This window comes from Physcomitrium patens, chromosome 18 (assembly GCF_059467195.1).
Source record: "Physcomitrium patens ecotype Gransden chromosome 18, ASM5946719v1, whole genome shotgun sequence".
In the NCBI taxonomy this organism is placed as follows: Eukaryota; Viridiplantae; Streptophyta; class Bryopsida; order Funariales; family Funariaceae; genus Physcomitrium; species Physcomitrium patens.
Window position 1 is genome coordinate 10495514 of NC_143427.1, and position 11425 is coordinate 10506938.

The window sequence follows — 11425 nt, forward strand, 5'->3', positions numbered from 1 at the left end:
ATCGGGGTCATAATTTGTGATATATTCCTCTACTAATGCCGCATTGATTGATAATAAGCGATCTCACTAGTGCAAAAATTGGAACAACTATGCATTCTAAAAGTCTCTTATTCTTTTCGGTGTCCAGCAGATATTCAACTTCATCGGCTCCATATTAGTAATGATTATCACAGAAGGTAGTTTTAATGCACATTTAACTCTCACATTTTGGCTACTATCTTCTTTGTCTATAGCTTGCTTTGCACTTTCAATCGCCATGACATTCCCTTTGTCAAGCTCTTAAGTGGAACTACTACTCTTAAATACGCAAGGAACATAAGAAATGACAATCTCAAAAAAAAAATCCAAAACGACACCACAAAATGATCTCTAATTGGTGCCCCATTCCTATTCTCTTACTACCTAGTGATAATGAAAACATGTTACCCATACTATTCGTTTCTCACCTCCGTCCCATCTGACACATTAGTAATTATTAACTATCCTTTTTGTCGCTTCTACATCCAAATACACTTATACCATAATTAGGTCTATCCTGAGTCCATTCAAAGTTATTTCCTCCAAAAAAATAAAAATCCGTCCCGGATTTTATATATTATATAATCATAATCAGACCCGTTAATGCGGGTTTTGAATCAATGGCCTATAAAATCCTCCAATTAAATAGATCCATTGAAAAAACCTTCAATCATGTAATATGATTCATGCCAATGAATTTGAAATTTGCTCGGAAAATGATTAAACCAACTATCATACAACAATACCAAATTATTAGGCCTAAAACTCTTCAGATGAAATTTACTATTATAGTAACTTTTCTTTCATTTTTGAATTGCTTCCATATTGAAAAGAGCTATAGCCTGTATTTCATCTAATTCTTCCAATTTTGCCAATCGAGAATATAATGACTCTTTGTCACTAAGTCGTTCATCCAAGGCAATCCGACAAAATCAATACTCCATTTTTCAAATGGTATCCGTGTCAAGATTGGTACTAACGGTATCATATTACATGTTATCTAGCTTGAGAATGCACCGAGCGTCTGGCTGTAGGAGATAAAATAAGATTATAAGGAAACGCCATAAATCCACTCTAATGTCTCTTGACCGCCGCCTAGAAAGTTAATGATGAACTTTGACTTGTAATTTCTCCTTCTTTAATCGTTAATTCTCATTCAAATTTTGTATACAGCTCCGCCTTTAAGTCCTCGACTTACTTCATTAAAATTCACCTTATTCCAGTTGGTAGATCTCGAGATATTATAAATACCCTAAACAATCCCAATATGCCAACTTTTGATACTTCTTTACACTAATGATCAAATATCCTCTATCCGTACCATTAGATTAACACAAATTTTTGCATGCACTTGGCATACTCAATCATCTAGACACCTCTAAAATTTCAACTGCAGATGTCTCTCCAATTTTACAAAACATTCAAGAGTACTAGCTTTAACTTTATTGCAAAAAACCCCATTGACTAATACAAACACTGACTTTGAGCAACGATTGCCAAGTCCTTCCAATCCTATGAAACCCAATTTTTCAATACAAACACTAACTTTGAGCAAAAATTGTCAAGTCCTCCCAAACCCTATGAAACTCTATTCTCCAATACAAACACTGACTTTCAACAATGATTGCCAAGTCCTCCCAATCCTATGAAATCCAATTCTCCAATACAAACACTGACTTTGAGCAACGATTGCCAAGTCCTCCCAACCCTATGAAACCAAGTCCTACACCTTTCAAAGGAGCTTGAAGCTAGCTCTCCAACCCCAAAAATCCCGATCTTCCAAATGCCCTCTTCATTTTCTTTTCTTTTCCTTTAACTCCGTGAGGTCCTCTATTCTTTTGCCCTGGACTCGGAATTGGAACAACAGACCGCGCTTCCATGGAATTTCCGCCTCTAAGAGGATCTTTCCACAGAAAGGACGTTTTTTTGAAACGGAATAGAGAATAGAACAACTTGAAATGGAACCAAAGCCTTCGTAATCGGGACCTCATTGGGTTGCCCAATCGAGTCAAGTCTCATACAGGGTAAGAGGCTCGTAACAAGACCTGGATTGGATGTCCCCGTAATTGGGTCAAATTGATCCTTCGCATCAAGCTCACCCAAATGTTGAATTGGTCATTTTTTCTTTTGTCGACTCCTAGTAAGAACAGCTTGAATACATTCCATCCGATTTATCGAAGTATCTTGAGGACCTCGATTTATCTCTTCAATTTTTCCTTGGCTTTGGATCTACTTATCCCGATTATTGAAATTGAACTGAGCATTACATTGCTGATAAGTATGCCTCGATTGCTTGTAATTTCCACACACTCACGTGTAATCATCACTAGCTCTAGGATTAGGACATTCACTAGCATAATGACGAATCTGTTTGCAATGAAAAGAACAAAGTGGTTTTCTTGTACCCCCATCAGGCATATTGGGTGTTTCTACCGATATATACCTACTAAGCTTGTTCCATGTAGGGTTAGAAAATGATCCTGGTTGTCCCGTTGGTACGGAGGATACTTGGTTCGATGTTGCCAGTAGAACATATTGTTGATGTCACGTACGGTGGTATAGCTTGCAATTGGGTAACATTAATTGGCCCTTGAATATTGGCACTGGAATTGGCCACTGTTTCTAACATCCAAGATGACTAAATATTAATAAAATCTTTTTCATTTATATTTTCATCATATAGTCATGTTACAACACGACAATGACATTGCCAAAGTGCTTGTGGATCGACCAATTTGTTGATAGGGATCACAACGACAAATAAATTGGCGTGCATCAAAAAACATTGTAAGCCACCAATATCCGGCTATTAAAGCCTTGCAAGCAATACTGTCTCTCGTAAAATGATGACCACAACTATCTAAATGGAAACCCTCTAGTATTAATTGTACTTCATTTAGAAAGATACAACATCTTAAAATGCCATCTTTACCTTATTTATACAAAGCATTGCGAATCATCGTGTATAAGGCACTCTTCAAAATGAGTTGCTTCTTAAGCTTGTTGGTGAAAGTCGGTGGAAAGGTGTAGAAGGTTAAAAATTGAATGATTTTACTATACTCGTTAGAAATCACATCCACCATAAATAATTCAACATTGAGAAGAATATCAGGGACAGGCTCGTTGCCATGAATATTAGACAACCAAGATAAATGATCAGCATTTGCATGGTTCTTCCCAAGTCATACGACAATCATAAAATTAAACTCTTGTAGGAGTAATATCCATTAGGCAATGCGCCAACTCAATTGAGGCTTATTAATTATGTATTTGAGGGCATCATGATCCACATAAAATACAAATGGATACCCAAGCAAATAGTGCCAAAATTTCTAAACCAAGTATATCATACTCAATGCTTCCCGTTGTCGTGATGTAACATGATTAATAGGTGAAAGAGTGTAGAGATTATTATAATTTAAGAGATCTTAGTTCAAAGTATTAGAACAAATTATCTTAGAAATATAGTTAATAGCCAAAGGGGTAGAAAAATTAAAAGGTACCAATGCTGCCTTTTAGAAAGGTGACTTCTACTTACTTTGTAGTACCATAAGTAAAGCAAATCAAAGTATATTGGAAAAATAAATGATATAGGAATCTTTAGAAGAAAGTTAAGAGTAAATTCTAGAAAAAAGTTACTTAGAAAAACTAGATATTGATACCCGGAGAGGGCCGGTTATGAACCAGGGTCGAAATTAGACCCTGAAGCACAAAACCGAGTCTCGACGACGACTCCGGTACTCTTTGGCAAATCGAAGAGTGGGATTTGAGAGAAGATTGGATAAGGTTTCTATGGGCATTGATTTTGGGTGATTTGGAGTTGATATGAATTTGTAAGAGCTTTGCAAAGTTGAGGTTTTTTTCAGATGACTTGGGTTTTATGAAATAAAACAGGGTTTATGTTTTGAGTGATTTCGAGAGTTTTGTTGCAGATCTATAGGTGAATTTTTTTGGATTTATGGTTATAGTTGTGTTGAATACATGTTGTGAATTTGAGCTTGATCTAACGGTTGAACTGAGAGATATTGAGGTTTAAGTGAGTTAAGGTCTCAGAAAGTAGAATTTTAGGTCCAGTGAGGGTTTTTAAGATTTCATGCAATCAACTAGTTGGATTGGAGTAAAACTTATGTGAGAGGATATTAGACTTGTTTTTTTATGTCCATGAGAAATTTGAAACCAATCGAATGGCGCAAAAAAGAGAAATTGGCTTTGGAAGGTTGGCAACAAGATTGGAGATGGAGGCCGGCTAACACCCGAACACATTTTTGAGGTTTTCGTCAATTTGGTAACTCTGATCCTTTTTCAAATTTTTTTGCTTGTTTTGAACTTGATTTTTAAGAAGTGTGCAAATTTTGAATTGAGATCGACGGTTTATTCATTAGATATTGAGGTTTAAATCTGACATAGGAATTACTAGGATTTGGATTAGGGTTTGGCTAAGGTTCGGATTAGGGTTTGGATTAGGGTTTGGATTAGGATTTGGATTAGGATTTAGGGTTTGGTTAGGGTTTGATTTAAGGTTTGGATTAGGATTTGTTTAGGGTTTGATTTAAGGTTTGGTTTAGGGTTTAGGATTTGGATTAGGGTTTGGATTACGGTTTGGATTAGGATTTGGTTAGGGTTTGATTTAGGGTTTCGATTAGAGTTTGGACTAGGGTTTGGTTTGGGTTTGATTTAAGGTTTGGTTTAGGGTTTAGGATTTGGATTAGAATTTAGGGTTGGATTAGGGTTTGGATTAGGGTTTAGGGTTTGGTTAGGATTTGATTTAGGATTTGGATTAGGATTTGGTTAGGATTTGATTTAAGGTTTGGTTTAGGATTTAGGATTGGATTAGGGTTTGGTTTAGGATTTGATTTAGGGTTGATTTAGGGTTTAGGATTTGGAATAGGATTTATTTTAAGATTTATTTAGGATTTGACTTAGGTTTTAGGAATTATTAGGGTTTAAGATTTAATTAGGTTTGGTCTAAAGTTGAGTGAAATTCAATAGGGTTTTAACTAGAATTAAACTAAGGTTGAATTGACATATATTTGAGTAAAATTTGTATTCATTCTAATATTTCTTTAAGAATTTTATTGTTTGTTTGAAATTTCTTTGAGTTGTTTTGAATTTGATTACGTTTGTTTATCATTATTATAGTCTAATTAGAGCATTGTTAGTATTCTATTTAGGATTTTGTTATCGCAATTTCTATTCTTCCTTCTACAGCCAGGTGCCCGGAGCATTCTCAAGCTAGACTTCACACATTATGCACCATTTAGTAGTAGTGTAATTACATTTGGGAGTCACCAATTATCGACTTACATAATAGATAGGATGATCCAAATCCTTGTCATACTTCTCACTTAGCACCAATCCAATAGCCACATTGGATGCATCAACATGCACGTAAAAGGGCTCCGACCAACGAGGGGCTATCAATATTAGTGCAGAGACCAATTTTGACTTCAATGCTTCAAAGGCCATGGTACACTCCATAGTCCAAATGGAACTAGTCCCATCTAACAGAGGTTTCTTCAGTAAGTTCATTAAAGGTTGACAAATAACAGCAAATGAATAAATAAATTGTCAATAATAACTGATATGGCTGACGAACCCTCAAACACCAGAGATCATCTTTCGTCTTGGTAAGTTCATTATATGCTTCACTTTGTCATGATTCGTAGCAATATCATGGTTGGAGACAATATCAATCAATAATTTTCCTAACAAAACACCGAATTGACACTTATCTAAGTTCAACCATATCCCAAACTTATCGCACTGAGCCAAACATTTGCCTAGACAATTAAGATGATCTTGTTTTGTACTAAATGCACAAAAGTCATCTAAAAAGATCTCCATAAATATTCGGAGATAGTCTTAGAAGGCCTGAGTCATCACTCTCTGAAACATGGCTGAGAGGTTACATAACTCGAAAGGTATCACGCGATAAGCAAATGTGCCATAAATCATAATAATGGTCTTCTTGAGCTCGTCTTCTGTTACAATTTGAACTTGATTATACTCGAAAAATCCATCTAAGAACAAATAACATTTGTGACCTGCTACGATGTCCAATATACTATCCATGAAAGATAATAGAAAGTAATCTTTCTTAGTGGCCGCATTAAGTTTTCGGAAATCTTAACAAATTCGAATTTTTTCATTTTTTTTTGGCATCATCACGATTGAAGAAATCCACTCATTATTTGATATCGATTAAATAAAACCAATTGCGAGGAGCTTGTTCAATTCTTCCTTCACCATAAGGGAATATTTAGAATTAAGGCCATGTTGCCTCTATCATATCAATTTAGCGTTTTCTTCAAATATAATATGATGTTCATAGACTTCAGCAGGGATAACTTTTAAATCATCATAAGTCCAAGTAGAAGCAGATTTATGATGTAAGAAAAATGTTGTTCAACTGGTCAACTCTTGCTCCTTAATATCTTTATAGACTTTAATTGTCCAAGTTTCTGTTGTGGTCGCCAAGTTGATAGTTTGACATAAAGGTATAACGATGATGTTCTATTTTAATCCCTGCACTGGTTTAAAATTAGTAGATAAGTTTGACATATGCGAAGGATTGAATCATGTGTCCAAGGTAGTAACATGGTGCATATCATACTTGATCATCTAATCAATACTTACATAATCAAATTTTTCCAAATTCGTCGAATATATCAAGTACTCTCTCAGACCTCCACATTGGTACACCACTCTAGGATGTTGTGCTGCGTCTATGGGCGCCTTTGTAATCGGTGCTACTACGTCCTTATTAGAGCTAAGCTCATCGTTTGATGTCAATTCAAATGCTAGCAATTGAAACTCCCCGTGATAGTGTATTGGATACATTTGTAACATTATTTTGTCTCTGCCTTTACCAATTGTCAAAGTACTCCAATCCCAATCGTTCTTGGCCTGTGCTTAATAAAGCCAAGGTCATCTCAATAAAATTAGATACAATAAAGTTGAACATTGTAATCAAAAGATGATATAGTCAATTTCATATGTAATACCAATAATCATAGTTTGAACATTTTGTAAAATACCCATTGGTTTAACTCGACTATGATCTGCCATCCATAATACTAATATCATGGATATTAAGTGTTTCAAATCTAAAGTATCCATTGTATTAGCGTTCATTAAATTGATGCTAGAACCACCATCCAGTAGAACACCTAAGATCATAATACCATCAATTGAAACATCGATGGTTGGTGCATTTAGGTCAGGGTTCAAATTGACTTCACAAAATTTCTTATTACATTGCCTATGCTATATTAATGATGAATTTAATATAAAACAATACTCTGGTGCAACCATTAAAAGTTACTTTATAGAAATAGAAGGCCGAATAGCATCTAGATCCTTCAAAATATCATAGGATTTTATATTTAGGATAATTTCCAATGTGCTCTTTCTTTTCATTGGTTTGAGTTTAACTCTGTGAGATAAGATATTTTTCTGCCCTGGAATTAGAATTAGAACAACAGCTGAAGCTTCCTTGAAATTCCTACCTTCGAGAAGATCTTTCAACGGATAGGATGTTTTTTGAAACTGCATAGAGAACGGAACTACTTGGAATGGAACCAAAGCCTCCGTAATTGGGACCTCATTGGGTTGCACAATCGAGTCAAGTCTCATATTGGATAAAAAGCACGTAATAGGACCTGAATTGGATTTTCCATAATTAGGTCAAATTAGCCCTTCACATCAGGATCATCCAAATATTGAATTAGTCCTTTTTTTTTTTTGCTAACTCTTGATAAGAATGGCTTGGGTACATTCTACCTAATTTATCGGAGAATCTTGAGGACCTTAATTTATCTTTTTAATTTTTTCTTAGCTTTGGATCTACTGATCTGAATTATTGAAATTAAACGGAGCATTATATTGCTGATACGTATGCCCTGATTGCTTGCAATTCCTATAAACTACCGCATAATTGTTACTGGGATTTATTGTCACTGGCTCTGGGATTTAGACATTCACTTGTATAATGACCAATCTCTCTGCAACAAAAACAATGAAGTGATTTTCTTGCACCTATCAAGTATATTGGGTGTCTCCATCAATATATACCTATTAAGCTTATTCTATATAGGATTAGAAAATGATCTTGGTTGTCTCGTTGGTATGGAAGGAACTTAGTTTGATGGCGTCGATAGAGCATATTGCTGATACCTCTGCTGCTCCTTACCGTAGTTCTGGAGGTTCAATGCAAACCCTTGATTAAAATTGAAACTTTGAAAGCTATTAAATGCTCAATTTTGTCGATTAGATCGATTTCCATTCCATCTAAATGTATTTCCCATTTGAACTTGATTGACATTTTACTGAGTTGGTGAGATTATGGTCTGCTTATTGAATTATTGGTGCCTTTGCCAATTCTAACAATTAGTTGTTAAGTGCTTTCCTCCTTAAAATATACATTGATCCATCATTTGTGAAGGTGAAGGGCATTCTGTTATCAAATAACCATCGCCCTTATAATTACTGCACCATACATTGGTCCTAATATTGGTAGGCTTTTGCATCTTCTCCTTATCCTTGGCCATATTGAAGGCCATTTCTTCCATTTTCTTTGTCAGGTTCAATAACAAGGTTTCATTAGAATCTTTTAGGATTGGTATTATTGATATTTCTATCGTAGTTAATGCTTGTTGTTGATACGGAAAATATGGAGCATATATTTTTGCCACATTCGACAACTGGCAATGGGGTGACATTAAATGGCCCTTGAATATTGGCACTGGAATTGGCCCCTATTTCAAATATCCATGGATAACTACCCACTGATCCGTTTCAAGTTGGATTTTGATATCTGCCTTGAACTGGAATCATTGTGGCTCTTGTAGTTAAAAAATGATCATAATGGCATTCTTTTCAAACCTTAGATCTATTAAGAGATGCAAACATCGTAATGGATTGAGCTTCTTTTACAAACATTTTTAGTTCTGGTGGATACAAACCATTGATTAATATGAATTAGATAAATGCCTTCGACATTTGGTAATTTGGCCACTTACTGAGTATAATAGCCACTCGACTATAGTATGATTCCACTACCTCTTTTAGAATCAATTTGCTATTCATTAACCTCTCTTAAAGGCAGTCTTCAAAACCAATTGGCCAAAAATAGGTTAAAAATGTATTCTTCAATGCTTTCCAATTTGAAAATTGATCCACTAGTTGGTGGTTGTATCATTCAAACGTTGTGTCCTTTAAGATTCCTAGCAACCATCATAACCAAATATCTTCATCTCTTCCATTATTAGCTATACATACTGTCAAAAATTGAGACAAATATTGATTACGATCCGTACCCAGAAAGTCCCTAAAAATAAGTAATGGAGCCACTGTTGTTGTGCGATTGCTCACGTCACCAATTTGTACTGCTATTGGAACCACTAGACCACCTATCGCCATTGAAGAGAACAATGTACCACTTAATCTTTTATTAAAATAACCGGCACCTTCTCCAATTGTTTGTTATGAACTTTCAAGTTTCTTCAATTTTATATTATTATTCCCAAATAAGTTATTCGATCAAATTGGGGATAAAAATGATGGATTTTAAAATACACTAAATTGGCCCTTATTGACTAGTAATTTATGCCTTTTGACGGAACTAATTTTGATGGAATTGATAACTTCTATTATTGGAAATATATCCAATGGAGTATCCAATTCTTCTATGATACTTCTATTCACAATTAATGACTTCAAGAGAAACATTGAACTATTGACCAAATTTTCTACGAGTGCTCTTAGCAATTTTTCTAATGGTATATACTTTTGAAATATTAGATGTCAATCAGCTTTTGGGTATACTCGGATATGCCAACATGCATGCAACCATGGCTTAATCCAACTTTTTTGATGATTTCTTTTTAACTTTTTTTCTTGCTTGTTACACAACAAATTTCTTACTTGCAATCTCTCTATTCTTTCTTTTGACTACTGTATTTTTTTTTATTGTTAAATTTTTATTCTTAATAACCATACTCTTTCATTATATTCTACTGAGTCTACTTCCTATTTTCTATTTACTCATATGATAGTTAATTCCTAACACTCAATGCTATTGTGAATTCCTGGCAGTGGCGCCAAAATGTAATTATTGTTTTACTTATTCTACAAATTCTTTTCAAAATAAACCTATAGAGGAGGATTCGAACACAGGGAAAGACTAAGCGCATGAATTCTACTTATTAGGGTCACACAATTAATGATATTCCAAACCACTAAAAATACCAAAGAATACTATAATGTTTTTCACTTCCTAATAGTACACTGCTATCACTGATAACAACGACGTGTTACCCTGCACTATCCTAAAAGATAATACATACTTATTCCATAATCCAAACTTAAGAATCCTTCACTATTAACGATCCTTCTCAATACACTTCTTCATAGAATTCCAGATTCTACAGACTCCTCTTGATGAATCACTCTCAATTCCCAATACTCAATGTATTATAATCCTTCCATTCATATCTATTCTTCACAAATATTTCCAATTATTCTCTTTCAATTCACCATTGTTTAACTCAACATTCAATAAATCAAATTCTTCTTGTGACAATATTGATTTTTTTTTATTTTTTATTCCAGAACATTATTTCATATTTTTGAAAAACTATCCATAACTCTTCTTCTACAAAGAAAAAAAAAATCCAAGAAATAAACAAAGAAAGAGGTAGCACCAAGCTTATCCTAGCTCATGACTAACACAGTCTGGCCTTTAAACTAACTTCTACAATTCCTTTATACTTTCTCTTGATTTTCCAGATTCTAATCGTAATTCTATAATTAACCACTTTTAATAACTAAATCAATCATCCATCCTTTTAAATTACCTATTCTATAGAATATTAGTATATTTTATTAATATCTTTTAAAAACGAATTAATATCTATTCTATACATACTCAGAGACTTCAAGGCAAAAAGATATATGCTAATGGCTCTTTAGCATGCGACAATATCTCCAATTATTTTAGGCAAACATCAACAAAGGAATTATATATGCTTCTAATTATTTGAGAGGCGCAGCAGCCATTTGGTGGTAACTTCAAGCTTAAAGCTTTGGAATTCAAGGAGGATTTGGTGACTGAAATGAGTTTGAGAGTGAGCTTATGAATCAATTTTGGCCTATCAATATAGGGAAGTTAATACAAAAATAATTAACTAACCTTACACAATCTAAGTCAATATAAGATTATGTCTCCTTATTTAAGTCTTTATGTCTCTAAATTTGTAATATTTTAAAGGCAAAGATGATGGATTAGTTTGTACAAGGATTGAAATTTGTAGTCGAGCAAGAAGTGGAATTAAGAGATCCAAAAATATTTAAAGAGGCAATTAGAATTGCAAAGAGGGGCAATGCTATAGATTTTAAAAATCATAGA